The following is a 23,324-nucleotide window of genomic DNA, read 5'->3' as shown; positions in this document are numbered from 1 at the left end:
TTTTTTTTCTTCTTTTAGGTCTGTTAATAAACTTCTTTATATTCTTTCAAGTTTGGTGCCTGCCTTGCATTTCTCCTAATTCTTATCTCACAGCAGATAAACAGTAATGAGTATTTTGGACCAAACCACTACAATTGGGTATCTGAGTTCAGGTGTCTGTAGGGTGAGCTGAGTATCGTGCTTGACCATCTATGGAAGTTCTGTCTGTAGAGTCAGGGGAGCTGCTCAGGTGACAAGGTGTAGGTGTTGACTGTAGAATGAATTTAGTAGCTCTCTTGAGTCCACTGACAGTAATGGGTGCTTGGCACTCAACCCCATGTGGTTACCTGAAGGTACATCTGTGTGGGGTCCTTCATCCAACAGTGGAGAGCAATCTTGTCTGGAAGCTCTGTTTGGATTGCCCCACATAGGTATTCAGTGCTATTTGAGATGGCCTGTTACCCTGGTTTCTATTCAGGACAGATGCAGACCTTCCAAAGGTCTGTGCTTCTACTGTCCTTTAATGATATCTTGGCCTCCCCAGAGGCCTCTCAGGTGGGCAGGCACATCTGAGTATGGACAATTGAGTCAAGCCTGTAATGTCAGTGGAGAAAAGCAAGAGGACTGTATGACCTGGTTTTTTTTCCCTTACAAGGGTTTATTTAAATTGAATAGGAAATAAAGGTTTCAAATTTAAGTCACTCTAGGGTTATCAGTTGAGTTTCTCTCTCTGCAGAAGTCACAGCAAGTGACATATGTCACTGAGTTATGTTGACAATGAGTTAGTCTGATCCATATGTTCTACTCATGGCAATTGGCTCATGAATTTCCTGAGGTCTGTAGAAAGTTTCTGAGAAATTATATGCCATAAATAAAACCTATTATGGGAGCAGTATGTTCAGGGAGGGAATAGACTTGTGTTTATACTACAGCAATTCTTTGGTAAAATTGCTTTAATTAATAATTCAGTGTAGACTTGATTAATACTCGTATGTCTAAGTATTTTCCTTTAACACCTGTACCTTTACAAGTAATACATAATAAGCAGATGTCATCCTTCTTATTCTTACATTTTTAGAAGTTGATTTCACAATATTTATTTATTCCTTAGTTTTTCAACCAGATGTGAGACTTTTGTAAGAATCTAATAATTTGGTTTTCGAAGTACAGCAAACTTTCTGTAACCTGACTTTCTTGTGTTTTGTTTTGCAGTGCACTCAATCAGTAATATACATGTATAAATATATACACATAATTCATCCAGATTTTTAAGTGACTTAGTAAGAATGGCATTCTTCTTTTCTGGTACTAAAGTTTCAAACTTAGTACTTGTAAGTCAAATGGTGTTTTCCCCTTTTAGCCATATGCCTTGCAAGGGCATTTTCAAGATATTTTGAAATCTAGTTGTGCCTCTTCCTGCTTGGCCCTGAATCAATGGTTAGCACTGAAGTACTTGAGAACTATTAAATGCATAGTCAAAAAACATTTATAGTGTACCAGAGTGTGATTTCTGAAATGGCTTATTGGTAGAATTCGCTCACTGCATGGTGCATTAGCCAAAAATTAAACCAGTTTAGTTATCTTAGGTCTTTAGACACCATAGTGCACATGGAAATAAAAAGCAGCAAAAATTGATTTTTGACTGCTAAGTCAGCATATCTGAATAAGTTCATGCGCAGAGAAGAGCTGTGAGCCAAAACAAGTAAAAGTTTTGCCAGTCTATTTTTGAGTTGTAACAAATTCCTGTTCTCTTACTAAGATTTTGAATCCTGCCCTCATTTATTCCTGCTTGTGTGAATTTTTCTTACTACATTAAATCCTGATTTTCATAAAAGTTTTCATTTGTTTTTTGAAATATCCCAGCATTAGGGTGTCTCATAACAAGGCTAACTGCCAAAGCAGTCCAAGGCAATAAAATAGTCCAATGGGTACTTGGTCTTTCAGGCCAGAAAATCACTTGAATTGGGGGTATTCTCTTCTCACTTTGCTGCACTCACCAGCCTGTTTCTTTTCTAGTGAAGATGACTGTTTTGAGTATTTCATGGTGGATGTTAAGAATTCTTCTTGGCATAAATCCTTAAGGTTTATTATAAGCACGGAGGTGGTCTCCAGCAGGTGGTTCTTCTGTGAACCGCTGTGGGAACTTGGGCAAGCTTCTCAACATTCCTCTGGTCTACCGCTAAGTAGGTAAAGCTTTTATAATGTTTATAATGAACTAGGCTTATTACAAACCCTGTTTCTGTGGATTAAGCATGCTAGCTTTAAGGAGGATGAAAGTTAAATGTAACCTCCTACGGTAAGATCTTTGCTTGGAATCGTTCCTGTTTTCTGTGAACAGTTACGGTCTTGAGGTAATATTTGTTTGTTGTTTGTTTCAGTTGTTTTAGCTCAGTGGGCTGGCCTGGATCACATCTTTCTTCTTGCTCTTTGTCAATTATCTTTTGTTTGAAACATGTCTGGTTTGTTAGGCTTAACAGCAGTTCTCTCACTATTGTAGGGTCAGTTTCCTTGCTGTGTGGATTTTAATCTTGCTGCCTATTTTATTTTTTTAGGTTAATTTAAATGAACAGGGCCACCTAACAGTCTTAATGGTGTGGTAGAGCCTCTTCTGTGTTTTTTGGCAGTAGTTGAAGATGTTAGGACATGTATTAAGTTCAGTGACCAGAGAGATGTGACATGTAAGCTTCCTAGCTGATGTAGATGGGTATAACCCTTCTGAAACTGATGAGACAGTGGTGATTGACACCCTGGCTGAAGATACACTGCATAACTTCACCTCTGCAAAAAGCTGTGAAGCGGGCGGATGGATAAACTGAGGACTTAAGAGGCTTAGGAAGGAGTCAGTCTGTAGGAGCTCAGCTTTTATGCAGGGCTTCAAAGCATAACTCATCCAATTCTGCCTTCCAGAGAGGAATCTCCACTTGCTTGGGGAATATGAAATGTTGGCTAGATTCAGAGTTTGGCTTAGATGAGTTCTTACTCAGAAATACCATTTCAGATGTTTAGAAACAGTAGACAACTGAAGTCTGTAGGTTTTGCAGTTGGCTGCAGTAGTTTAAAGAGTAAAACTCTTGTTTCTTAAATTATTATTGTGCTTCAGGATGGATGCTGTTATATCATCTGTGGATGATAAGTTATGTTGTGATACAGATCCATTGCAGTTTCTCTCCATTGCTTACGATTCCACAAAACAAAGATTGTCATTAGTGTTACTGTGCTGGATCCCATTACAATAGCACTGTATTCTTTTTTTCTGTTAAAAAAAAAAATCTGGTAGGTTATAGCTGGTAGGACCCCAGGGAGGAGGTTTTATCTGGATGTGTAACTTGTGGCTTATGCAAGAAGAGGCAGTGTTCTGTCACCTTATTCTAACTCTCTTGCAATTTCTATGGGTTCATAGTGAAATAATGTAGTTTGGAGTCTTTAAGATACGGAATACACTCTGTCAACTGTTAAAAACCTCTGTCATAGGGAACTTCTTTGCTGTAGTCTGTTAACACCAGAAACAAGCAGAAAGTGCTGTAATTGAACAACAGTTTTTATCTTGTATACTTGAGCTGGATCCAGTGCTGAACCAAGGGCAAGGTGGCTTTTTCTATTTTTTTTTTTCCTGAAGTAGATTTATTAGGTTTAATTTTATTTGCTGTCCATTGATGGATCAGATATGTACGTTGTGATACTCAGTACTGGATTAACAAAATTTCATTTAGCTTTCTTGCTCATATATAATGCAGGTTAGTTCTATGTAAATTGCTTTTGAGGCAGGAAATAATAATGTGCAGAAGCTTGCGGATGATTGTTGCTTCCATCATAAATAAAATGTCTAAAACTCTAGAAGGAATAAAAAAAGTGGCATGAGAAGTTTGGTTCCTTTTTGTGTATGTTTCTGATAATAAAAAATGATAAGCAACCATAGCTCTTATCCACATCTTAGCACCTTTTGAGGAATGGTCTCGAAGGCCAGGCTGTTTAGGCATCTTCTGCTGCAGTACAAGCTTAGTGCTTGGAGTGCACCTATGCATGCACAGCCGTTACTTCCTGGTAGATTTCATTTATTTGAAGTAACTTGTTATAGCAGCTGCATAATTCCAAGCACTTCTTAGAGGTTTTACAAATGCTGATACCACTGGATTTTCTAGCACAGCTGCTGGAGATTTTTGTATTTCAATTTGGAAGAACTCAGGTTTGATACTCTACTTGCATTTCAAACACAGTATTTCTCTCTGCCGCTGTAACATTGCTACTCTGCAAATACACTTGAAGATAGAAGTGTTTGGTTTAAAACCCTTACGGCAACAAATGCGTAGAAGATCAGACACTTTTGATTAACTTCAGAGATACGTGTTGCCTTTCTACTACAGCTCTTTCAGTATGATTTCTGCCTTTTATTAAATTACATTATACATACTATTTAAGAATTTAATTTCATATTTGGGGATTGATTGTTGTGCAGCTCATAATTATTTGCTTAGAATAGAGTTCTGGTTATCGTTACACTTGCAAGAGGAAGCTGAATTCTGAAATGTCTGTAGAGAGGTGGTGTTAGGTCTTGCCTCAGTTGAGAAAACACCTATCCCATTTTAGAGTGTGTGTTTTTTTAATCCATGCTGACTACTGAGCTAGCATTATCATCTCATCATGAGTGGTTAAACAGCTAGAAACACTGTTAAATTTCACCTGAGGATTTCAGTAGGCTGATTCTTATTTAAAATAACTTACGCTCACAATATAAGTTCAAAGTAATGCAGTGTGTGTCTAAAAGCAGTCGAAGTAGCATCAACACTGTTCTATGCTAAAAGTACAGGCACATTTAGTGTTACCCAGCAGAGTACTAATCACTGGGTTGGTTTCTGAAGTATGCAACTTCTTTCCTGTATAGAAATTAAAAAGAAACCTAGGTTTTAATATTTGACTTGAGGGCATTTGAAAGCTTATTATCCTCTGGAGATATTTTTGCTATTGAAAGGAGTATCTTTTCAAAACTGGACTGTTCTGGATGCTGTCATTTCATTTTTGCTTCTAATAGTCTTAGGTGTCTTGCTCACTGTTTGTTAGTCCCCACATTATTGTTACAGCTTTTGTCTTTCATGTTGTCTTTCTTCCACGGTCTGTTTTTGGTGTCTGCAGAAGAGAGCTGGGAATAACATTTCAGAATGCAGACAAGTGTGATATGTAGAGGTAGCACTGCTTCTTGACTAAAACATTTATTTCTGTATTTTCACTTTCAGGGAGTACTTTGGTTCTTGTCTTCATAATATTGCATCTTTTGGGAGGCTTTTGTTCACACTGTGATGTGTGTTTTTTTATGTGTTTTTATGCCGTGACCCTTAAGTGTCTTCTGATTGGTTACTTCTGGGATATAGTCTACAGTCCTGTAAATGTGTCAGGCAGTCCTCCTTGGCAACTGACCTTGGTTTTAATATACTAGAAGAAAATTGATTATTTGCACTTGCTTTCCTAAGTGTTCCACATTCAGCATCTCTGTTCATATTTCATAGAAATAAGATGTTTACATCAATAATTTGCTTTTACCTAAGGGTTTATGCAACAGTTCTTGTAATAAAGTTCTTTTGACTCTACTCGATAATGAAATGTAGTCAGTAAGCTCTAATCTGAATACTTATGGGGCACAGGCATTCTGAGATTTTTCTTGATTTTTTTTTTTTTTTTTTTTTATGTTGCAGGACAGAAGATGATAGAGACATACGAGTTTCTAAAAATAAAATTCCTGTGTGTTCTATTTTTTTTTCCCTTCATGACATTCCTTTAAAATACTGTTTTCTTAATTTTACTTCTGAAATTGGGATACTCTTGTAAAATTTTTAATTACAGAAAATGTTTTCTTGGGGAGTATTTACCCTTGGTGAAGTCACTAAGCCTTTCTAAAAGTCTTCTGCATGTGGGTTTACCAAACACAGTAATGGAATGCTTCATTGAAAGCTTCACACTTACAAAGTCTGAGGGGAAAAAAGTAGTAAAAGTATGCCTGTTGGACAAAAAAAAAAAAAAATCTTTGTCAGAAAAAAATACTTACAATCTAGGTGGTTCCTGTTTTGAAAAAAGATTTGCAGCATTTAAAGACTACCTTTTTGGTAATTTTAAAGGAATTAAGTCACTGCAGGAAGTTCTTGAATGTTTTATACTATGATTGGAGTATTTGGCTATAAGAGGTTATGAGGTAACAATTTTTAAAATAACATTGAGCTGGTAGCATAGGCATTTCTTTGTTTTACCTATGTTATATATTTTTAAATCTATTCTGTTGTGTAACCAAGACTAAAGAGGTACGGGATCATGTTCACTGGTGAATTTGGACCACCATTACCACTTCTACAATGTAAAGTACCTGTTAACCAAGGCTACACGGCTGGCTGAGCTCAGACTGACCCCTTTTCATAACACTAGAGAAATCTGTATGACAACACCATTCTGGGAGAGCTTTTTGCTTGAAAATGGTGGCTGTTTGCTGAGCATAGTCAACCCTGTGTGCCCCTCTAATGCAGAGGGGGTCACTGCACTTGCAGTCTGACTTGGAACAAACAAGTTCTCCTACTTTTGGGAACACGTCAGCTTCTTTGTATTCACTTGTCTTTTCCCATTAGGTAGTACCAAGTACAAGTGTTGGTTTTGCTGCCTGCCCTATATTAATTCAGGGTGAGGGGACTTGAAGTTCACAATTCTAAAATGGTTACTCAGGGAGTTAGAGGTGAAGATACCCTCATGCAGTCAGAAAAATTCCTCTGTAAAAGTTGATGAGTTGTGTCCTCTGCTACATGGGAGAGATCAGTTGCTTTTTCTTAGTTTTGTCTGCAGTTGATGAAGGACAGATTGTTTCTGAGTTAAGTACAATAAGGATTTGTAAGAGCTCTTTTTGATACTAAATGTTACATGCAATTTCACTGAACATTAGTCATTTAAGTTAGGTATCTGTGAGAAACTATCTGTCCACTGATTCTGAAGAAGCCAGGGGCAGTCCACCCAACCATTCTTAAACAGTTGTGCGAGCTGAGTCTGGAGATACTAATTTCTCTCCACTAATTGGGAAAAAAAACCTTGGAGTACTTAGCATCAGAGGGATTTAGATTATTACATAAAAAGCAGTATTTGTATTTTTAACAAGTTTTGAATACCCTCTGCATTTTGCAAGAATAGCCCTGGTGCCTTTAATTCAGAGATGGTTTCTCACCGGCCCTTCAATCATGGCACTTCAGACCTTGTTTGTAATCATTTGTTTAGAAGCTAAGCTCATTCTCCAAAATGAGGACACAGGATGCTTGGGGATTTTTTTGTGTTTTCACATACTAGTAGCTATCTGTATCTTTCTATGAAAGGCACAAAAATTTTGTGCCATATTCCAATCACTGGTGAAATGGTGTAAATTCTATTGTTGTGTTTGCTAGTCTTAAGTTAGATACATGGGATATTGCTTAGTGTTGCAGCTGTATCACAGAGGAACATCTGTATGATTGATTCTTCCTTGGAAATACATTTTGTGTCTCAATTTCCATCTCCAGACATGGAGCTGTTTCTCTTGTGTCTGACTGTAAGGACCTTGTTGTTGGGTCTCAGGTATTTATGAGAATTCACAGAACACGTAATGGTCCAGATTTGTTCCACCTAATCTTAGTCTCATGGCTAAAAAATAAATAGTTTAGGGTTCAATCACTTTGACTGTGATTCATTGGTCTTAGGGTGGTAGGCATAATTGGACATGCTTTTGCATCCTTGAGGTATCTGGGTGGGCAGATGGGTATGACACAGGATGTGCACAATAGCCTCACTTAACTGGACCAGCTGGAGCACCTAAAATGTCATTACATTCTGGTTTTAGATGGCTGAATCATGCCCTTGCTGTTTTGTGCTGAAGGATGGGTTCTGCTCCAGACTGTAGGTGTTTAAATGAGGCTGTCTGCAAGTAGACCCTTCTTTGTGTATGGGTGCATTGTTTTGTCTTTTCTGTTTAGAATTGCTTTTTACATGTGAGAAAATTCAATATGCACTTTATATTAATGCTGTCATGTCATAGAAAAGTTACCAGCACACAAGAAAGTAAGTGCAAGATCACTCACATGGTAAAAGTGTGCTAGTGCAAGTTGACTTTAAGTAGTATTAGTTACTTGCCACTTCATTTAAAATCACTTCAAAATCATGTAGAGATTTGTGTCAGAAGTTACAGTAAGCTCTTAGGGCTAGGGACTTTTTAATAAAAGAGTAGAGTTGAGTAGTAAGTCTGTAGAATTTGCATCTGACTGATACCATATTTTTTTTAATTATTATTTTGTTTTATTTTAAAGTTAGTTGGCACTTGATGTATTTGTGGCTTTTGTTTTTGGCAATTTTTTCTTCATAACATGTTTGAAGTCCGTTGCAGGTGCAGGGCAGGGTTTTGTGGCCTGTGGTGTGGGTGATAGCAACTGAGTCATCTGTTGTGTTGTTGCCTTCCGCTGCAGAGGACTTGACTCAGCATCCTAACATCCTAATGTCCTTTCTTCCTAAAAGTCCAGCATGTCCTTCAAGCAGCTCAGTGGAATGCTAGCAAACCTTCTCCGTGTTCTTTGTTCCTTCTTCCTAGCCCATAAGAAAGGGGGATACAGAATGGTTTGCAGGCCAGGATGAAATAGGGCAAAGTGGAGTGACAGAATCTTGGCTGCAGCCCGTTCCTTCATGGTATCATCAGTTTTCTTTTTTGTCATCTCTGCTTCATGTATTGCAGTTGTATAGACAGTGTTCAGACTGCTTCATGGTTGTTTCTTACTGTCTTTTGAAACACTGGGTGTGAAATAACTTCACTATGGTCACAAATAGATCTTTATTTATAAATAAAAAACCAAATCTCCATTTGTAAGTAAGCACAGATGTGCTTGTTGTGTTGGACATAGTCCAAAAAATATTTTACTTGTTCCTGGTTTATGTGGGTGCTGATAAATCTGGTATAATTATTTGAAGAAATAAAATGTTTCTTTATAGAGAAGCTTGAAGAAACATTTCAAACTATATTGTGGAATCCCATTTCTGCTTACTGTGAACATGACAGGTTCTGGTGACGGAAACACGTAAAAAGTGCTGCAGAGTACCTTTTATCCTGAACAGTAAGACAGGGGCAGATGGTGCTTCTGCAGTTAGTGTGCTTTTGACTCCTGTCTGTGTGCCATTCTCATGCTTTCCCTGTTGTACCGTGCTCTTGGGTGGTACTACACTCTTCTCCTCTGCCACCTTATCCCTGTTGTTTGTTAGTGAGGAGCAAAGAATGCCTTTTTGTTGAATGCTTGTACAATTCTTGGTGCAGTGTAGGTACATCTGGAAGGTACTCACAAGGCAAAGTTTACTTAAGGAGTCTCCCTTGATACCTGAAATCACCGCAGGGAAGCTTAAATGTAGGAATGTGCTCTGAGTTAGTGTCAGGAGACATTGGTCTTTCTCAAGGGAATCTGAAGAGGCTGATCTGCTTAGCTTAAAAACTGTTGCAGAAGCCCTAACCCCCATGGCAGTAATGATAATGGTATATATATATCAAACATCTATGTGTCACTTTACCCATTTTCCTATTTGTAATTTTTTGGTTAGTGCTTCTTAATTAAACTCAAGATTGATGTTGAACCTTAATTCTGTGTGAGAATATATATTCTGAATATGTTACTATATTTGGCAGTGAATTAAACCTCTATTACAACTTTCCTTAATCATAAACTTTCATGAATTTTTTCCTATTAGGTGTTTTAGAAGTATGAAAAATCTGTTTCACAGTAGCTTTTGTTTAAGTGTTTTGTCCCTTTTCTCTGCTTTTGGTATTAGTGTTAACAGTTTCTCATGATAATCACATAACTGTGACACCTGCTATATTTATCCAAAAGCCACAGGGTTCCTGGAGAGTAAGTGCTGCATTTGACCTCAATTTGAGCCAAAGATTTAGCTTTTTCAGTCTGACTCAATATAGGCAGCAGATATACTTGAACAAAGAAAAGGGAGTGTGGCATCTTGGAATGGTGTTGGAGTCAGAAACTGTAAATTGAGCTCTCAGGCAAAAGGCTCCTGCCAGAAATTTAACCTGTGAATACAGATGGCAAGTAGATACAATTGTAGGGGGAGCTACAATGTTTTTATGGGTGTTTCTGGGACGCAGGGGAGTTTTGGGACTAAGCAGTAATGTTAGGAAAAGTGCAATTTAGGGTAAATATTGAACTAATTTTATCTTTTCTGTGGTATCATGAATGATCAAGAGAGTTACATCCTAACAGACACATATTTGAATTCTACCTGGTATATAATAAAGACCCTACACCGTTAGGAGAAGAATGGGAAGTTGTCCTTCTGTGAGTCTGTTGTAAACAGAATGAATCCCTCCCCCTTTATGCTTCTCTGTTTGCTGATGATAATGCAACAAAGAAAAAAAGAATTATGTATGCTACCAGAAAATTTAAATTTAGGAAATGTAATTATATATTTTTAACTGTATTTTCCCTTCAGCAATTTGTTCAGAGCAGAAATACACCTTTGATTCAAATTGTTGCTAATATTTCTGATTAGGAGTATAGCACATGTCCACTTAGGAGAACTATTATTAACTGGAGTTACCCTCTCTGAAGAGTCCACTAACCCGTACATAATAGCATTTTTTTTAGTTTACCTCTAGTACCATGTATAGACTAAATGAATAGCAGATTTTCAGCATGAGATTACCTTGTGTAGTAGCTGAGCTCTGATCTGTGAGGAGCGTTAACTAATCCCTGTTCTTTAAATCACACAGGGAAGCCTTGCTCCTCATCCTAGAGGAACCCCCTAAGCATGGACTTAGAGAGTGAAAGGGCAAAGGCACCCTTCATCTTCGTTCATTTTGTCAATGGCAGTTGAGCTCTTCTTGAAATATATTCAACATTTTTTAAAAATAAAATTGTTTATACTGTGATTGAATGTTTGTCCTTATTGTTACATAGTTGTGATTTGATGTTAATTTGTTTTTCTGCAATGGTACTGTTACTATTGTCTTCTTCTATCATTTATTCAGCTCCTGAGATCAAAGCTGCAGAAGGGAATTCTGTCCAGTAGAGTTCTCTGGGATTGCTGTGATTGACTCAGCAATGACTCAGCACCTACCAATACAAAGAATCAGAATTACAAAGCAGCTGTTATTTTCTAAGGACTGAAAACATTTCTAAAAGAGTGGATGCATTGCTATCAGTGGGGTTTTAAATCTGCTCTTGGCTGATTGAAGTGGGGATGTCTAATGTACAGCTGTAAGAGAGTGGGGAGATGTATTTCTGCACTAAAAAAAGCCTGATTAGGTTAACTGGCTTTGAAAACAGGTCTCCTTCTCAGGCTGAATTTAAGAAAATACTGTACAGCTCATAATTTTTTTGCTATGTAGAAGGTAGCTTGCTGATGAGAGAGAAGCTTCTCATGTTCTTCGTAGCTTTGAAGGGTATGGAGCATACGCAGGCACACAGGAGACCTCACACCTTCTTGTTGTGTTAACCAAAACATAAGTAGACCCTAAGCACACAGGAGACCTCACACCTTCTTGTTGTGTTACCAAAACATAAGTAGACCCTAAGTTGATCCTGTCAATGCACACAGCCTGTCTACACCCTGCAGAGCATGCCAAACAGCTCCAATACATCCACACAGCGCAGTACTGCATGGATAATATACATTGGTATAGCTGTCACTGGGATCCAACTTGAATGAATATCATGACATTCATTCATGTCATATTTTGACTTTCAGGTTTCTAATTACCATATCTGTCTCTCATATCTGTCTCTGTTAAACATTGTTAAACATGCTGTAAGTGCTGCCAAGACAAGGGTCATACTACTTTATTTAAGCCATCTTAAACTTCAGGCTTGAAATCCTTGATTAGTTGAAAAATAACATCTACAGAGCCTGAGATCTGTCTTCCTCCAGTGACAGAGAGCAGCATCCTTGGTTAGGACTGGAGGTCACATTTGAATATTGTACACTAGTTGAGCCAAATACAGATCACAGTTTCTTAAAGATGGAGAATATGCTGTGTTTTGCCAAATACTATTCTTCTCTCTCCTCCTCTGTGGCTGAAATTCAGGTTGGCTTCCATACTGTAACTCTCATAAGAAACTCTCATAAGAATTTCTAATCATCGAGGAAAATGAATTTCCAGCTTTTACTTACCCTGTGGTATAATGGAATGAATTCTCTGGAAAACAGGCTTTCTACAACTTCAGAACCAACCTGAGACAAGAATCAAGTGTCTCGAGTTTTATGGCACAAAGGAAGGTAACTAAATAAACTCCGTTTTAAAAATCTTTTGTAATTATGTCTAACATACTAGATAGAAGTAGTAGAAAACTTACAATAGTAGAAATATAGTAAGAAAAAAGACCATGTTGATCCAAAGCCTACTGCAGTCACTGGAAGTCTTTAATTTACCTGGGGTTTGTGCATTGCCTTTATGTTCCTTAAGGTATTTTGCCTACTAATTGTATGATTTTGGGGATGAGTGTCAAACAACTTTGAGACGAGTCTTCTGCTTTGTATTTGAGGTCAAAAATATGATAATCTGAGATTTGGTATGCCACCTGACTGAAAATACAGTAATTTTATGCTCTAGATTTGGCTGGCAGTGATCAGTACAAACTATTTCAGTCTCTGGAGTTTGATGCACTATATTTAGAGATATTGCTCGAGGAGGACTTTGCAAAACTTGCCTAGACACCACAGGGTTCTTCTGACTCACATAACAGAGCTACATGTGGTATTCTTCTGCTGTTTGTATAAGGGAAGGTCAGGTCTCTGCTGAAGATGTGAATGTGGCATAGTTTTGTTCTTCAAGAATGTGAAAAGATGTAAATCCATGACCTGCTTTGGCTAAAGTCCCTGGTACGTGCATAAATTTGTTCTGGGAAGTTCTCCTTGTATTAATACAGCCCGTGTAGTTCACGGCAATGCTTGTAGAGTGTTCTTTAAAGAACAGCTTTGCTCAGTGGTGTGTCGTTTACAGATGTTATTCTAATTATTGGCAAAATACCCCTTCAACAGGCTTACTCGGTTTTTGTATTAAGGAATCCAAAGAATTGAGTGGGTGTGTGGAATAGACTGGTTAGGGGAAATAAGTATCTTTTAGCTGCAAGGCAGATGCCTGAGAGAAGCAGCATTGTCATAAGTACTAGTTCAATGAGTAATCTGACAGAGAACTAGTAAAAAAGTAATTTAGCAGCTTTTACTGCAACTGAAAAAAATTGTCACTACAGCCAACATGGCAAGTACATGGGTGGATGAAGCCAAGCCCTCTGAATAGGGGACATTAAACTGCTTCTCCTTCCTCTTGGTGTGGTGAGGCAAACTCCTCATATAAGGATAGCCCCAAGGGCCAGAGCTGTCTGGCTGGGGAAGAGGAGGACCTCTTACAAAAGTCACATAACCAGTATATGTACCAGGTGGATTGGTAGCTTGAAAGCCTGCTTCTGAATAATACATAAACATGTCCAAAGAAGCAGCAGGTCAGATTTCTCGCAGTCAACTTTACCACTAGATATGTTTTAGGATGATGAGGGGCTTATTTAAGTGCACAGGTTTATGATTGTTAGCCTAGATTAGAGCAAACCCTCCCACTCCAACATACATTATTCATTGTGTGTATGATACTAGGTTTCTCTTGTCATTGATCCAGAATCTTGGCTATCAAGAGTTGTGAGTTAGTGGGCTCAGCATGCCCCAGGGGATGTGCCCAGGAAGGGTTGTAGAGCTGGAGCTCTCCTGTTCCTTTCTGTTAAGTGGTTTGAAGTCTTGCAAAATAACTATTTAGCTAGTCTCCATCTCAAAGTGGAAGGAATTTCTGTCTTTTTTTAATGTCTTGATCAGGGCCTGACTTTAGATTTTAAACTTTCTTTGTCTCTGTACACCAGACCTGAAAATCAGTGACAACCTTACAAAACAACCTGATTTCTGGTGAGGTTGCCAAGATTGTGCCACTTTCCTTCTCCATGAGGATATGTCATTGATCCAGTTACAGTTAAAGGCACCTCTCTGTGAGATGATGACAGTACGACAGTTTTGAGCCAGAGAAAACAGATCTGCCTATGTCCTCATACTTCTGGGTAATGGCCATGACCCACAGAACTGTGGTGGTAATAAATCTAGAATGGTGGCTATCAAACTTCTGGTAACCAGTGTTTTACTGTGTGAGCTGCATCCTGGGCAAGCATCTCTGCTGAAGATGCTGCAAGTCTTGAATTACGGCAGCTGCAGAGTTGATGCCTGCAGCCACATACTCCATCTGCAGGCATTCCCTTGACTGTTTCAGACTTAGAAAGGGTATGTCATACTGATCTGCAAAGCAAATCTCCACTGCATTTAAAAGGTATGAACTATATGGCAAAGGTTGCTAGTGCTCTGCAAGCAAGTAGGCAGTGAAGAGATGTCCTGAGACCCAGACACACTGTCTCTCAGACCTGAGAGATGCTACAGACCCAAGAGCCAGCATTTAAAGGAAAAGACCTTTTTCTGTTTAAAATGTACCTGTTTTTATGATTTGTGGACTGTTGTGGCAAACGGAACAATTAAACAAGTTCTGATTGCAAAATACTCTTCCCAGAATACTCTGTGGGATTTTGCTCTATCACACTGTCACTGAAATACAAACAAAGCGTTTACCAAAGGTAACAAATTCAAGAGGGAAAACCAGGTTAGGATGAGTTTCATGGTGTTTATGCGATGAGTATGAGAGTTTGGATTTTGCTTATGTTGATGTTATGGTAACGTGTGTGTGTGTGTGTAATCAATGATAGACCTGTGTTTTATTAAGGAAAATACAAACTGTCACAAATTGTGCAGGTGAAAATGATTCCCTTTTGGATTAACAGGCAGTGAGTAAAATGTGATTCATGATGATCACAATGCTCCAGCAATGTTAAAATTGTATATATGTCATGACTTCTGACACAGCTCTACTTAAATCTTAGTGCTATAGACTGCAATAGAATGTCTTTGTGAAGACACCCTTTCCACATTAGAGTAAAGCCACAACTCCTAAGTTAGTGTGGTGTGGAGCTTTTGGCAAGCTTATTTCAACAGATTAGTTATCCTCACCAGACTGGGTGCAGCTGGCTGCTTGCAAAGGTATGCTGATTGTGGAAGAGATATTAGTTTCTTGCCACAGTCCTTCCTTCACCTGGCTGATGCATTAGCCTCTTCAGAGCTTCGTCAGAGCTCTTCTTTTGTGCCTACAGGAATTGCTGCCCCTTCACATCTGCTAGCTGAGATTATTAGATGATAACTTTCCTGCCCATTTCAGTCAGTACCTGCTGGGTAAACCTAACCAGAGACCTGAAAATTTACAGCCAGAACCAGTGGAGGCAGGAGGTCTGTCCAGCTGGCACAGGAAGAGTTGGAGGAAGATGTTTCAGTGGCCTTGGGTGCATTGTCTGCCTGTCATGGTGGTAGATCTTTACCCAGTGAGTGACATTGTGAGGTAGTTACCATTTTTCTCCCTTATTTGTTGCTAATTGTTAAAATACAATGAAAATGCTGTTGTTTTACTCTGCACTGTGTGAGGAAGTGACTGATGTCAGACATTTGAGTTCATCTCACGGGCCCTTACACGCATCTTGGAGGCTGTTCTCTGATGTGTGTTTCTTTTGGTGGCAATGCTACTTCAGCAGTCCCACCTTCCTGCTGCTCTTCTCCACTTCTCATCTCTCCCTTAAATGTGATGATACAACTGAGCTTCATCTTCCTGGTAAAGGGGATTGAGAAACTCTTCCCTTGTTTAAAAAAATTAATTATCATAAAGGTACCCTTTCAACTGGAACTGCTGCTGAGAAAGTCGTTCAATGAGTATCTACAAGCTGTTTCAGTAGGATGTATGTAAGCATTGCGGTGCTCTACTGCTGCAAGAGTTGTCTTTTTCAGTTGCTTAGAAAAAGTGAAAACTGAATGCAGTCTTTGAACTCTGTTTTTAAGCTCTGTTTATTGTTCTCTGTAATGAATGCAGTCAGAGTGAGTTCTGTTTGAATATATGCAGAGCTCTGTATTGAAGCCAGACACACAGGGCTGCCATTGTGTGCAGAGCAGACAAAGGGGCACAGCTCATGTCCTTTGCAAGCAGAGGTGAGATGAATAATGCCCTCTCCTTCCTCTTAGAAATAAATAGTGTCCTGAGGTGACTAGGCCAGCCATCAATGTCTGTACGTGTGAGCATCTTCATTGCGTCTGGGACATAGCATGCAGCATCCTAAAGCACCATAAACAGATACTGGAAGAGAGAGAATATGGGGAAGTAGCTTATATGCCTGCCCTGACACCATCCCAGCTGTATATCCAGTTCAGTGACTGACAGAACCAGATGTGAACTCTGAATTATATGTGATTTATTAACCTTTGGTGGATTCTTCTTTTGTGAGTTTGTGTAGTCTTCCCATGTTAATTTTTGCATTCACAATGCCCTTTGGTAAGAATCCTGTGTTTTTGAAGGCTCTTAATGCCTTATTTGAAGTGGGGTAAACACTCTTCTTAATGAATGAAATACTAATAGTTTGGTAGAGGAATCTGGGGCTATATCTCCGGGTTACTCTAATAATACATGACAATGAGTATTCTGTTCAGAAAGGTCTGTCTTACTTGAAACAAGCTGCAATGTGAGCTGCTCATGTATGCTCATGGATTCTGGTCAGTCCACCAAATAGAATGAAAATACATCAGATTGACGTTTTTTATATAGAAATGGGGAGCTGGGGAGGGAACAGAGATTTGGGCCCTAGGTCGTGCCTAAGGCTTAGTATTACAGTATTTGGCTGAGTTCTCAAAAGAGGGAAGCTGGGAAGCCAAGTTTGGCTGTTAGCTCTAATCAGAAAATTTGCTTTTGGACGTGTGTGTGCAGAGAGAGTTGTGCATGTGGGAGGAAAATGGATGCTGTTGCATTTTTCACAAGGCCCCTGTGCTTGTCTGTTTTACATAGGTGTACAGTAAAGGGTTTGCCTTAAAAAAAGAGCCAAGTTAAAAAAACCGAACAAAACAAAAAAGACCCACAACCCAACCCTCCAAAGCACGTAGTTAAAATGTAGTATCCTTTTTTGAGATTTGTAGGAAGTAGCTTATACCTCTCAATTCCATGTCCTTTCTGGTCTTTTGAATTCTTTGATGTCATAAAATCATTTTTGTGACAAAATTGGGTCAAAGAATGGTGGTTGGAGTTTCCGTGCTCTTCAGCATGCTGCAGCTGGACAGTGCTGTGGTTGTTTTTTCAACATTCAATGTGTTCAAAACCAATTTTCAGGTCAGCCTTTCACTGGAATACATCAAAGTACAGTAGTTACACATTTACCTTTGAAACTTCCCTGCTCACACCGATAGGTAATCACTGGCACAACTGGACTATGTCATGCAAAGGATTAGTCCTGAATCTTAAATTTAAATTTTTGTCACCAATAGCAGCATGCCAGACACCACTGCTGATTGCATTACTTGCTGTGCTAGCTAAAAGTTATAGAAACTGCTGCTATTTAGACAGGCTTTCTGATTGCACCTTTAAAAGAGGTCTGTGCTGGTTTTGCTGGGGCAGCCCTTGAGGTATATGTTGTAGCTCTATGTATCAAGCAGTTCTATACTGATACATACCAACTGAACTGCTTTCTCATTCTATGCTAGTATTAGATCTTTTAAATATAATTTTTCAGAAGGAGATGTGCTTCTTGTGAATGAATTGGGAAACAAACTTTTCAGGTACTGCCAGTTTTCTCGTATTTTTAAAACTGAAGTTCTCACATACTCTTAAAGTTGCTTTTCTGTTTTCCTAGGCTTAGAGGCAAGTAGACAGTCTTTATTAATTTTCTCAGCTCCTCCTAATTTATTGGTGTTTGTCCATGACGTGCATTGCCCCTGGCTAGACGCCAGATGCCCATGAAGACTATGCTATCATTCTCCTCCTCAACTGCACAGGGGAGAGAGAATACAATGAAAGGATTGTGGGTCAAGATGAGGGCAGGGAGAGATCAGTCACCAGTTAGCATCATGGGCAAACCAGACTCGACCTGGGGAAAAATTTATTTTATTACCAATCAAATCAGAGTACAGTAATGATAAATAAAACCAAATCTTAAAACACCTTCCCCCCACCTCTCAATTCTTCTGACTCTTGAAAGAACTCACCTTGTGCAGTCTATACTTGGGAAGTTTCTGTTCTCATTGCAGTTGGGGATGAGGGAGTGCTGTGCCTCTCGTGATGGAGAAATCAACAGACAGAAATGACAAACAAGCCTCAAGCATTTTTTGAGCTCTGTGTGACAGGGCAGAGAAATAGTTTTGGGCAGTGACAGTTTCACTGTGACTGCAAACGTGCATTAAGCATATGAGGTGTGACTGTGCCTGATGGCAAAATTTTCTGCCGCTAGTAGGATGGCTGACTGAGCTACAGCTGTGGTTAGGAAATATAACTGGAATAAGCTGATGGGATGACCAAAGCTGATGGCTATGGGAGACTGGAACTAGGAGAGTGCTGCTTGAAAAATCAAGAAGTTTGCTGTGTAATATTCAACAAGATGGGAAAATGGACATGCACCAAACTAACTTCCAGATTTAACAGGTACAGCTCAATGCTCTTTACTCAGAGTTACTAGAACTGAAAACATTGTTGTCTTAAGCCCATATTTTACAATCTTGTAAATTGTAAACCCATAATTCTTTCAAAAATGTGAATTTTTAGGACTTAAAATTGCAAAGGAAAGCTTTGAAGCACTGTGTTTTGATAAACTGTGGGAGGTGTTACAGTCCTTCTGAGCACGGAAGCTGAATGCCTCACCCCGTGAAGCAGACCAAAGGATTGCACGTACTTCTGAGGTCCACGTGTTCGGGAGCTACTGAAATACAGATTCTCTTTCTTTGAAAACCTGGCTCCCTGAAGATCTGTTACAGGATAGGGCAGCACAGTATTGGTTCCCAGTAAGTATCTAGCACCTGTCTTCTACCTGGTTCTGCTTCAAGTTCTTACAGGAGCTCTGAGTTTTCAAGTGACTCACGTAAATCTCCACAGAGTAGTGGGAACCTGTGTTTCCTGCTTCTTGAGCCAGTGTCCCAATAACAGCACTAATCAATGGGTAGTGGGGAATACCTTCATGTTTTCCTCTGTCAGTCTTTTCAGGCATATTAGACACTTAGCTATTCCCAGATGTGTATCTGACTGCAGGAGTAGTTTTCAAACTCTGAATTGCTTTTTTACAGGAACCAAAAGTGAAGGTTAAATACCCATCTTTGGGAGGGAGATAGTAGATATACCTCACTGAGGTGATGCCTCTTAGCTGGCTTAGGCATTCTTTTCTATGGTAAAGAGAGAGTTTTGAATTCTTCCTAGTACTCCTGATTTTCTCCTGTGATCAGCTAAATGCTTCTGTTTTCCATATAGGTCTCTGTATTTATGGTATCTCCCATGAGAGATATCTTTAAGTGTGGCTGCTACGTAGCCACACATATGCAGAATGCACCAGGGAAGTGGTTTGGGTTTTCTGCTCTATGGCAGGAAAGTATTTGCAGTACTGTGGATTGACAGTATTGTAAATGTTCCTTCAGTGCTGGCTTGAAAGAGGATTTTGTTCAGGCTATGTAATTAGAACCCATATTTCAAATGTCTGCATGTATGAAATATAATTTGCTTTCAGCTTGAGCTTAAAATGTATTTTTGACTTTGGCCCTGGAGATCTGTACAAAACTTAAGCTAACTTGAGTGGATAAACAAGCCAGATAATGCTTCATATAATTTAGCATGTTTAGTCAGTAGTACAACACTGATATATATGATTTTACTGTTTTCTGTATTAACAGCAAAAGAGTACTTTTTATTTGTGTTGCTTAGAGTGGAAGTAAGTTCTTGTTGTGGCAAACTGAGCTCGCTGAGTTCCATGATGGAGTTATGAAAGTAGAAGGTGTTTATAATGTGCGTGTACTTGATTTGGTTTCTTGGAAACCCTGATAGCCTTAGCTAATAGAATCCACAGAATCACAGAATGGCTCAACGTGGCAGGGACCACAGTGGGTCATCTGGTCCAACCTCTGTGCTCAAGCAGGGTCATCCTATATCACATTGCATAGGGTTGTGTCCATATGGCTTTCAAGTATCTCCAGTGAGGGAGACTCCGCAACGTCTCTGGGCAACCTCTTCCAGTGCTTGGTCACCCACATGTCCTAGATATATCACATCTGATGTTCTAGGTGTATCTGATTCCTCAGGTAGAGGTCCTGTGCTTGAACTGTCCCTGATTACATCAGTATAACCCCCTCGAAATTAAAACAACATAACGAGGATCTCTGCCAATTTTTACCTTGTGTTCCAGGTGATGAACATTTCCACTAATTTAAATGGCAAATTTCATCTTCCCTTTCAAAAACATGCTTCTGTATATGTTTAGGAAGTTCTTTTACTTTATATAGCTTAAATGAGGAACTAATTTTAGGATGGGAATTGCTTTAAAGATGGTACAGCATCCTGTGGTTTTGCAGGGTGGGCCGCTCTTTTTGAGCAGTGCAGTTCTGTAGATGTTCATTTGTTCAGGCTTTCCTGTGAAATTTTCTAGCAGTTCTTACTAAATACTGATAATTCACAGGAGTCATGATGGTGAGTATTTTTATTTTTTAATTAGTTGCTCATATTTTCCTATATGAGTTACTATTTTCATCTGTTTTAGCCTTTTGATAGCTCCAGGAATGTTATAAAAATAAGGTCTTAATTAATTTTTAAACCTTCAGTTCTGTTAGTAAATATTTTAAAGATCTGAGCAGTCTCACTTGTTGCTGATTTTATTTTTTGCAGGAAAGGTTTTGATTGCTTACTTAAATGGTCAGTTTGAAAAGTCCTTTTTTAACATATTAGAGTAGGTACTGTGTAACACAGTGCATTATCAGCAGTCTGTTTTCTAAGAATTTACCAAAACCAAGGAAATCACACCCAAAAAGTTGGACACTTCTAATAACTGTAGACTTAAGATGACTGGGACAATTTATTTTATTACAATATTTGTTCCACCGCTTTAATACTTCAAGAAGTCAAATTGAAAGCATTTACCTCTTTGCTGTCAGTAAATGAAATGGATTTTTTTGCTTCTTTTCTCTTGATGGAAACAGATGCCCCTGTTTTCCTTTCCATGGCCGAATCTCTTCCTTCCTTCAGTGCATCTTCACTGTAAGTTACTCAGAGCAGGATTATCTATGTTTCTATTCAACTGCTAAGATTAGAAATTTTGTTTTTAAAGGGTACCCAATCATCTTCATCTGCAGGCAACTGGCACTGGGGCTTTAAGAAGCAGCTACAAATACTGTAAAATTCAGAGCTTAACAGCTGGTATTTTAAACTTAAAATAAAGGTCTTAAAAACATTGTCTCATCAGTGCGTAGTAGACTGGTGCTTATCATGCTAACCAGGACAGTCTAAGATTCAGTTTGGAGGAAAATAACTATTCTAAAATGACTATCCATTGCACAATTTTGGGATTTAACAAATTTTACATGAGTTTACGTATTTGCCTACATGTCTGTAGCACTCGCTTCCTACGTACCTTTTTATGGTTTTGGCATTAGCACAAGACTTCAGTAAGTCTAATTTTGATGTCTTTGTTAGTATGGTAAAGTAGTCAATTTGTACATTGATATTTCCATTTGAAATATAATGAAAACCATTTTCTGTATTTGATCCTAAACAATGGATTTAACCGCATGCCTCAAAAGTATCCATCCTTTCCTGATGCTTAAACTACAAAGCTCTGTTTTGGGCACAGTGACAGAAATTTGTAGAATTGTGAATATTTTACATTGGTATCCCTAGAGATTTAGTATATATAGAGGTTAGTGTAGATAGAGCTTCTTGGCCTCTTCCATCCACCTTTCCCTGAGAACACATGTCATTTGAAAGAGGAGTTTGAAATCTGGTTGGCCATAAATACTAATTGTATTCTTGGTGTGGGTTCTTGCTTTCATAGTCACGATAACCGTTGCCTTGTGCTCCGTGGGCCAGCTCACAGCAGTTATTGTAGAGGGTAATGAATGATGTTTATTTATACTGTGTGCCTGACCACATCTGGGGGTGAGAACATGCTGGCAGCTAATTGGCCTGGCAAGTGATCAGGCTGCTACAAAGCAGTAGCTTGTGCTAGGCAGGAAAATGAAATCGCAAGGAGCTGTCATCCCTTGCTCTTATTGATGGTTCCTGGTGGACATGACAGACATTAGCTGTGGATGTGATACTGAGATCTACTCTTGTCGTATGCATTTCTTTCAGTGAATGCCTCAGATCAATTTGCTGTTACTAACACCTTGTGAATTAATCTCATCCCCAGGGATTTGTGTTAATTGCTAGTTTGTAGAGTTGTGTCCATCTGTATTTGCTCTCCTTTTTGTCCTGAGACACTTGAATGCTTCACTTTAGAACTGATCACTTTAAGGGCAAAGAATCCAGGCGGGAAGTCTGTGTTGTGTGGCTTGGCATCGAGCAATTTCCTGAAAGTGGTGCTGGTGCTGCCTTTAAAGATCTCAGAATTTTGGGTTTCCTTGAGCTTGAAGGAGCTAGAATCACCAAAAATGAGAGAATTGCAATAATTCTTCGATGACGGGACAGCAAAGAATACTGTTTGAATTTTTATATGTTACTAATGTGTACTTAGCTACCTTCCTCAGAGCTTGAGCCCTGCAGGTACTCCCTGTCCCCAGCAGACTGCTTTGTGCCTGTGCTGTAACCAGGCAGTTGTCTTCACTCCAAGCTTAGCAGCGCTTATGGGAAGAGTTGAAAAGGCTTGTACTCCTTACAAACCCAGGATACATTTAAGTGAGTCAAAGCAAAAGGAATAGTTTGGATTGGTGACAAACTGGTTACTCCAAAAGGTTGTGAAGATGTGACTGACAGCCCGCCAAGACATCTTTCCCTGCTGTTCCCATGGCTGCTTGGAATTGATGTTAGCAAGGAGGAGGAATAAAGTTTTTGTGTCCTGCTAAATCGTTTTGGTGGTAGTGAGGTTTGAAAACAGAAAACTTGAGTATTTTTTGAGTAGCTGTTAGTGTGTAAAATGACCAGATGAACAGGTCCAAATAACACAGCAGATTGTGGTTTTAAGTAGCCATGTGATGGAGAATGGCTTTATTTTTTTATGCCATTGGTTTCAAAGCTAAGTATAAGTATGTTCCTGGCTCCCCCTCTTGTGTCACTGTACTTAACATCTGTGAGTACAAAATAGATTCTATTATAAAAACCCAATACTGTCATATGTTTTTCATCTTTCCTTGTATCTGTATGAGTTCTCTGAAATTTATATATTTTAAAATTTCCCTTTTTCTTAAAACAATTTTATTACTAATATTTATTTATTTTTGGAAGAGCTTGGGAATGTTGTTTATTTTACTTT

The 23,324-nt window shown here is 38.8% G+C and overlaps 1 protein-coding gene across 3 annotated transcripts in view; it reads left to right on the top strand.

Moving 5' to 3' along the window:
- The window catches only part of SLAIN1 (SLAIN motif family member 1), a 52,456-nt gene that overhangs the window by 6,667 nt on the left and 22,465 nt on the right, over positions 1 to 23,324 (top strand). The window lies entirely within an intron of this gene.

The sequence above is a fragment of the Corvus brachyrhynchos genome, unplaced genomic scaffold (assembly GCF_000691975.1).
Source record: "Corvus brachyrhynchos isolate BGI_N302 unplaced genomic scaffold, ASM69197v1 scaffold121, whole genome shotgun sequence".
Taxonomy (NCBI): Eukaryota; Metazoa; Chordata; class Aves; order Passeriformes; family Corvidae; genus Corvus; species Corvus brachyrhynchos.
Note: the sequence above shows the minus strand (reverse complement) of the source record. Positions and strands in the feature narration are given on the sequence as shown.